This window comes from Amia ocellicauda, chromosome 7 (genome assembly GCF_036373705.1).
Source record: "Amia ocellicauda isolate fAmiCal2 chromosome 7, fAmiCal2.hap1, whole genome shotgun sequence".
NCBI classification, from domain to species: Eukaryota; Metazoa; Chordata; class Actinopteri; order Amiiformes; family Amiidae; genus Amia; species Amia ocellicauda.
The window spans coordinates 39,288,536-39,296,128 of NC_089856.1; the positions used below are offsets into that span (position 1 = coordinate 39,288,536).

Sequence of the window (7,593 nt, forward strand, 5' to 3'; positions counted from 1 at the left end):
GCCAAAAAAAGCCCTCGCCCAAAAACACAAGCGTGTCTTGGAAGATCGGTGGGTTTGAACGGTTCTCTTAAATCAGTGTAAGACCACAGACAAGCTTTAAAAGTAGGGTATAGAAATGGATGATTCTAAATTTGTACTTTGAGCATTTTTTTCAAAAGTACTATAAAAGTCCGCGGATTGTTACTTCATGTGTTACAGTGATCCATGCTTCTTCTTCTTCTTCTTCTTCTTCTTCTTCTTCTTCTTCTTCTTCTTCTTCTTCTTCTTCTTCTTCTTCTTCTTCTTCTAATTATAATTAAATCTTTTGCTGGGCTCTTTTTTTTCCTCCCTCAAAAAAGTCATTTTATGTTGTGCCGAAAATAACTGCAACTTAAAGCGAAGCATACAAAACGGAGTCTGTCAGGCTTCACTGCTGCGCAGGCCTGGAGCAGAGGTTTTCAGACAGTTGTGAAATACAGGAGCTAGGTTTAATCCCACTCCACTGCTAATAGACGCTTGGAAAGTAATGCTGTCACGGAAAGAATTACAGAGATCATATCTCTTTGTAAACTTGATCGTTAGATTTAATGGAGGCAGGTCTTGAAAAATGCATTATTGCTCTAACTCGCCAATTTTGCTTTGTTTGTTAACTGCACGCTAGGATGAACGTCTTGGTTGTGATTTGACAATGCAAATTCTGTGTCTGTCTCCGACTGAGGATCAAACTGTTGTGTTTGCTAAGAGACCCTGCAACAAGACTTGAATCTACCTGTAATAAGGATTCTTCTCTATACATGCTGAAGGATTAGGAGGATAATCCACCCCAAAGTGATTTGACAGTAAATGCAGGATTTTCAAGGTTGTGTACAATGGCAGTATGTATAACAATTATTAACTTGATAACTTGATTAACTGATTAACAAAACAAAACAAAAACAGTCAATGCATGATTCAAAACTCATCTGCTTTGTGTTTGTGGAATTACATCATACACATCCCAGCTCTAACATTTTAATTTTTCCTGTGTATTAAGAAAGAGAGCTTTTTGTCACATGTGTTTATAAAATAGAGTCAGTGTCCTGTTCAGGGACATCAAGATATTTATGAAGTCAGGGGTCTGTGTGGTGAAGACTGAGCTTTACAATTACAATATATACATCGATTTCTGATGTAAATGTCTACTTCCCGTCCAAACTTTTGAGGGGAAATTATAAATCATAAATACATAGACATGGTTTTCTGAAAGATGTATGCATGCCATAATGTATAACCAAATGCTTGTAGGTTCTGGCTACAGCAAGAACTAAAATCTCTCTGCCCATCTGTACTAGGCTTAGCTTCTCTTTTCCTGCTGTTCACTGTATAATAATAAGCTGGGGGGGTGGGGGGCGGGGGTCTGCACATGAGCTAGAGACACACACCATATGGCTGAAGTGAAGAAGCACACGTCTTTATCTGATCAAAGGAGAGCACTCATTAATGAGAATTACTCTATTAGATAATGGAGACAGTTAATGTAGTCTTTATTTGTGACAGATGACTTCAGCACATTGCATACTGGGTAAAGAACTGATGTATCCAGAATGAAAAGACCATTTGGAAGCAGTTTCTTGTCTCAGAAGTAGTCATTTGGATGAGTCACCCCCGAGTGAGGCAGAAATACAGCTCTGGGTATTGGTTAGTTACTGACACATCCTGGCATCACAGGCATTTTAATAACAGGTGCTGCAATGGCAAAATAAATTGAACATGATCGCAATGTCACTGCAGTGGTTGTGTACCTGCATTCACATTTGTCAGTGAAGGATGATTTAATATCAACTTTTCAAACCTGCTCTCATTTTGGTAATTGCCATGGTGTTCATTGCATACAATGATCAGTGAACAGTAGATCATTGACTCAAAACAAATTCAAAAAGATATAGTTCATTGTGAATTTTGAAGTAGATCGTATTTAGAACCTTGCTACTATAATGGGATGTTTTGATTGGTTTTGATTGGTTTAGGGTTCCTAAGACATAAAGTCATGTGTCTGGATGAGGAAAAATTAGTCTCAAAAGAAACCCCATTGTTTCAGGCAGCCTGTTCTGGTATCTGTATGTTCATATTTGACAGGCTATCATGTCCTGTGTAGATCCATTCCACCTCCACTTCCTCATTGTTCATTTATCATTAAAGAAACTTAGGGTCCTTTTCCTTTGCTTCCTCTTATTAATGGGAAGCTCAAACACGGTTTCCTCAGGATGTCTTCAGAGCTAATGCTGTGATCCACAGATGCCTGGGCAAGACTAGGGAGGAAAACACATCTGAAAAAAAATGAAATTTTGAAATTTAGCAGACAAATAAACCCTGCTCATGGATATGAATATATCAGTTTTAATTAAGCACATCAAGTAGAATGACAAAACTAATGATTTGCATGTGAAGTTCAATTTGTATTATTTATCTCTTAGGAGGTCTTAAAATGAAGACAAAAAAATAGGAAAATTAATTCATACTGCTTTCTTTTGACCTGTATTTGTTTTTCCATGTCTGTGAAGTAGAGTTCCATTATACAGTTATATTGGAGTGGTTTATCTATTATAGATTAATTGCATTTTACCTTCTAAAGTAAATGCTAATGATGAGTACTGTGTTAAAATGGTATGACTGACCATGTCTTTCTCTCTCTATGTGTGAATGCTCATAGGGACATAACCTTAAAAAACAAAAATGATGTGGCTGCACCTAGCAAATACCATTTGGACAATGATACATCATTTTATTTTTATTTCAATCCTGTCACTGAGAGTTTTCAGTGGAAATCTGTAAGTACCAATAATGCTATCTAAAGCAGTCATCTGATCTTTTCCAAAGGACGCTCCTGCTTCCTTTGCACTCTGTGTGCTTTTTAAATAACAATATTCCCTTTTTTTTCTAGAGCCCTGCCCTCAAGTATACACAAATCCTTGAATATTTTCGTTTTTGTAGTGCTCTTCTTGTTGTTATAGAAACTAGACCGAAAAGCTAAGGGCTGGGTCAACATTTTGTTATTTTTAGAAGTTTATATTTTTCCAGCAAGTGGTTGACGTTGACTTGTCGTAGGTGTTCTACTACACAAGTGACACACGGGTCACTTGTACAATTATGCTCCTTCAGTGTAAAACCCTGCTTGAATAGTAATACAATTACACACAAAATTAGTGTGCTTTCTGTGCTTTAATTCAAATTATTTATAAAAAGCCAGTTACTTCAAAATAACATTAGAAACACTGCACTTCACAATGATGCGATCACTTGGAAATCTGACTGATAGATGAAGAAAAGCAAAATAAACATGTGCTGTTTTCTTTTCTTTTCTTTCTTTCTTTCTAATACAGTTTCTTCATCATCTTTTTCTTCTTAAAAACATCTTTTATCATCTTTTATCTCTTTAATTTAAATCTAATTAAAAGCTTTTGTGATTTCCTTTCTCTGTGAAAACTCACACTCAAAGTGAAGGTTACATGATGTACATATATATATATATATATATATATATATATATATATATATATATATATATATATATATATATATACCTTACTGTACTTCTTGAATACCCGAACTCCAGCTGCTGCATGACTGTAACTTCCTACAGACTTTGTCAGGACAGGTCAAGGCTAATCCTCCTGCTCCATCAGAGTCATGATTAGCAACTCGGTCCTGCAGTTTCTGCCATAGTACAGGAGTCCCCGAGAAGCTCAGCTCACTGAAACGCAGCCAGCAAATGCAATTGAGCCTCTTTAATCACCCCTGGGATTGCTAACTGTTGTGCTACACCTCAGCAGTGGAGATCTGCTTCTTGCCAGGTCAAATTCCACTTCGGTTTTGCAAGCCAGCTGAAAGTGTCTGACTCATACGTGTCCCCAAAGAACACATCTCTGAATCAGCACCTGAACAAGGCAATTTGGAGATTTTTCTTGTTCTGTTGTGCCTGTAGTTAAGAGAAAACAGTGAAAAAGATGAAAGAATAACCGAGAATTCAGGAACCATGTTCAGAAACAAATGGGACAACTTTCTGAAATAGAAGCATTTGCCCTTTTCGTTTTGATTTGTGAGAGGAACAGTTACTGGCAAACACTGCAAGACTTATTCAAAACAGGCAGCTCTCAGTCTCAGCTGCCAAACAACGACATTTAGAAGATTCCTTGTTTGCCATAAAAAATTGAATTTATAACACTCCTTACCTAGTGAACAGGAATGAAATCTCCTCAGAAGATTGAGAAATGCAGGATTGTGCTTCTACATGAATGCCACTGACAGGAAGCGGAGCCTGAATGAAAGTAACACCATCAGCCCCCCCATTAGTCGCTACATATAGTTCATGGGGCATCTCTCTTGGATAGTTAACTAAGCTGTTAGTTAGGTACAGTTCATATGCACAATAACTGGTGTCTGTCAAGAAATCCACTGACTAATGGCTCCAATCTTTTGTTTTTTTTTAAAAGCTTTCTTTGCCCCATCCTCTCCCTAAATTCCCCTTTGTGAAGGGCTTTTGGGACTTAACGGATCATTAAGCATTCAGAGGGTTACTGTTCTGCTGACAGCATTTCAAAGAAGCTATAAGGAGCTTGAATTTAAAAACTCCAGCAATCACTGTTCCTGCAGGGGCAAATCCAAGGGTAAGAAAAAAAAAAAAAAAAAAACACATACTCCAAGTGGTATTTTCTAAGCAGAATAAGGATGTGATAGACTAATGAGTCACATCTAAATGTTTCACTCTTCACTGGAATAATATGCTGTCAGGTTTTTTAAACAGCCCACTTCTACACAAATGCCAAGAACTTGGCCGGATGCCAGGGAAGGAGCAGGCTACAGAGTTACAATCTGCAGAAATGTTACTATACATTTACATTTTATATAATTTTTGTACACCACAAAAGGGATGTGTGTTTGATTTCACTCATATATTGTGTAGCTTTGTTTCCTTCTTAAGGCATAGGTGGCATATTACCATTTATTGTAAACCTCTGGGCATTTTTGTTGCCATGGTAATGAAATCATATGTCTGAAAATGCTTGAACAATTTCAATGAATCTATCTATCTGTCTGTCTATACATATTGCATATTATATAATAATGTCTGTGTGTGTAACTGTGTGTTGCTTAATCACTCTGGTTTGTGTAACAGCTGTGAACAATATTCTTTATAAACATATAATTTATTATACTTGAATTATGTATGTTAAGTTTTCTAACACTTCCAGCTGAGGTTTAAATACATTTGAACACAAATCATATACAGAATTAGACACCCACTTGCTATTTATTGTTACACCAGAACAGACCAGAGGGAAACACCACAGTTCACTATACAGTCAACAGATGTCATAGGGAAAAAATAATTATCACATATATTTGGGGAACCTTTTGTAAAAAGATATTGGTGGAAGGGCTTACTTTTATGCATGTGTTGCCCTCAAGAAATTTAAATCACTGCCACAAGAGAGCAAATGTTTATTTTTCAAGGCCACAGCACCAATTAAAATAACTGGTAGAATAAGCATTTACAAAATGCCTGCTGTAGCATTACTTCGGGCAAGAAAATTCTGTAAATCTCTGCAATATTAAATACGTTGTTTTCTCTCTCTCTCTCTCTCTCTCTCTCTCTCTCCAGTTATACTAAATCGTTCTTTTGGGGAGACTGATATGCACTCTGGATTACTGTGAAGCTGTACAAATATGTGTTCAAAGAGTTTTTTGAAAACTAAAGAATGAATTCATTTCTTAATTAAAGATTAAATATTAAAGAAACAGATGTCAGGGAAGGGCGAAAACTAGAGTTTCTGACACTAAACAAACATAAATTGTGAAATAATTAATTAAGGAATTTCCCTATACAAATGAATGACTCCCTACTGTAAAAGTGTTTCAACTGTCAAGGATGAGATGAAAGATAAGTTGCAAAGCAGGATTTAAAGGTTTGTTATGAGAATTAATCCATCCCAAAGGGAAATCCATTAACTTCAATTGATTGTACTCACTGTTCTGAATCTGAAAATGTTTGCAATCAAACTGACATTGATAAGCTATTTTGGGGTTATGTTGAACAAACGCATTTGTATATTTTCTTAACAACAAGGATACAAATTAAACTTGATATAAACACTACATTTATGGTCAGTCAACTTCCATTATATGTTGGTGTGCTGCACAGATCATTTGGGATCATTTTTGTTAACATACATTTTTAGTTTCCTGTTGAAGGTGTTAACAATACCACGCTGAGGATCAAAGATTTTATTTCTGGAGCAGCATGTGCTTCCACACAACCTGAAATGAATGCTAAAAGCTAAACAAAGAAAAATCAACAGGACACACCAACATATATATAACCTCAACACAACCACACATATACTTTAAACATGGTTTTTGGAAAAAAAAAAAGTTAATCTGGATCTGGGCGTCTGTTAAGAGATGCATACAACATAATAATATGAGCTCTTTCTGTAAGTCTTCTTTTATAACAAAGTACTAAAATGACTGACTGACCTGTTATTTTCCAGGATTCGTGAATGTAAAACATATCCACTGCAATGGATTTCAGCTCTTTGCATCAATTTGTCTTTGTTCTATTACCTTATATTAACACAAAGAAATATCAGACAACACAAACTGGCTTTAATTCATACAAACATGTACAAGTTTAGCCCTGCCAAAAACACTTTGCATTTTGGCAAAGGAATGTCCATTGTGCCCACACAGGCTGAATTTAGTTTGAAAAGTAACCCAGGAGGAAGATGTATATTGATTATTCATCCTACTTCCCATATCTATAACATAAACCACTGGATGTTAAAGATATTCAATGTTGCTCAACCTGCACCACCTGCTGTGTCAATGTTACAATCTTCTTGTACCATAATGCACACATAAGCCTTTTCCTACAGTTTTGGAGTCGTACAGATTCCCTCTGGACTCAACCATGTAGGAATTAATTTATTTTACCATTATGTTTTTTAATCAGATACCTTGGGGTATACAGATAAATTAAAACACTCTACTAATACTGCAGCTTTGCTCAGCTTACATTATTTAATACAATGTATTAGACTCGTTTTAAGCAAAACCCACAAGGGGTTCTTATGTATTCAGTGGTGACTTGTTTTCTTGGAATACCAATTTCCCCCACACATTTTCACAAGATCTTTGATGACGTGTTTAAGCTGTGTTTCTCACAACAGTTCAATGGATAACATTTGTTTAGTTATTTACTGTACTGATGCGACACCCACACAGAGTAAATACATTTACTCACAGCACAATTTGCTTTTATAGTGGCATTCTTTACTATGTGCTGAGCACCACCACTCAGGTTTTCATTATTTCTAGTAATTGACTGGCTGTCCAATAGAGTGTAAATAAGTGTAATGCAATATGGTGTTGCACAGAGCCTGGCCACACTCGCTTATATCATTTGCTCTGCTACACAATACCAACCACAATAGGGAGCAAACTAACACAACAGATACAGATACAGAAGGCTGTCATTTATACTACAGGTTGTATACCATTCCCATTGTGTTCAAATGAATGAACAGGCCTCTGGCTTACTAAAGAAAATCACATGTAATAAAGCCCAAGTTAAATTTT

The 7,593-nt window shown here is 36.1% G+C and overlaps 1 long non-coding RNA gene across 1 annotated transcript; it reads right to left on the minus strand.

Annotated features, from left to right (window-relative positions):
- Positions 1 to 1,485: 1,485 nt before the first annotated feature.
- On the minus strand, positions 1,486 to 4,627 carry LOC136754153 (uncharacterized). Its single transcript, XR_010817540.1, has 2 exons — positions 4,188 to 4,627; positions 1,486 to 2,285 (listed from the first exon to the last, which is right to left on the minus strand). It is a non-coding gene; the product is annotated as an uncharacterized LOC136754153 (long non-coding RNA).
- Positions 4,628 to 7,593: the final 2,966 nt, after the last annotated feature.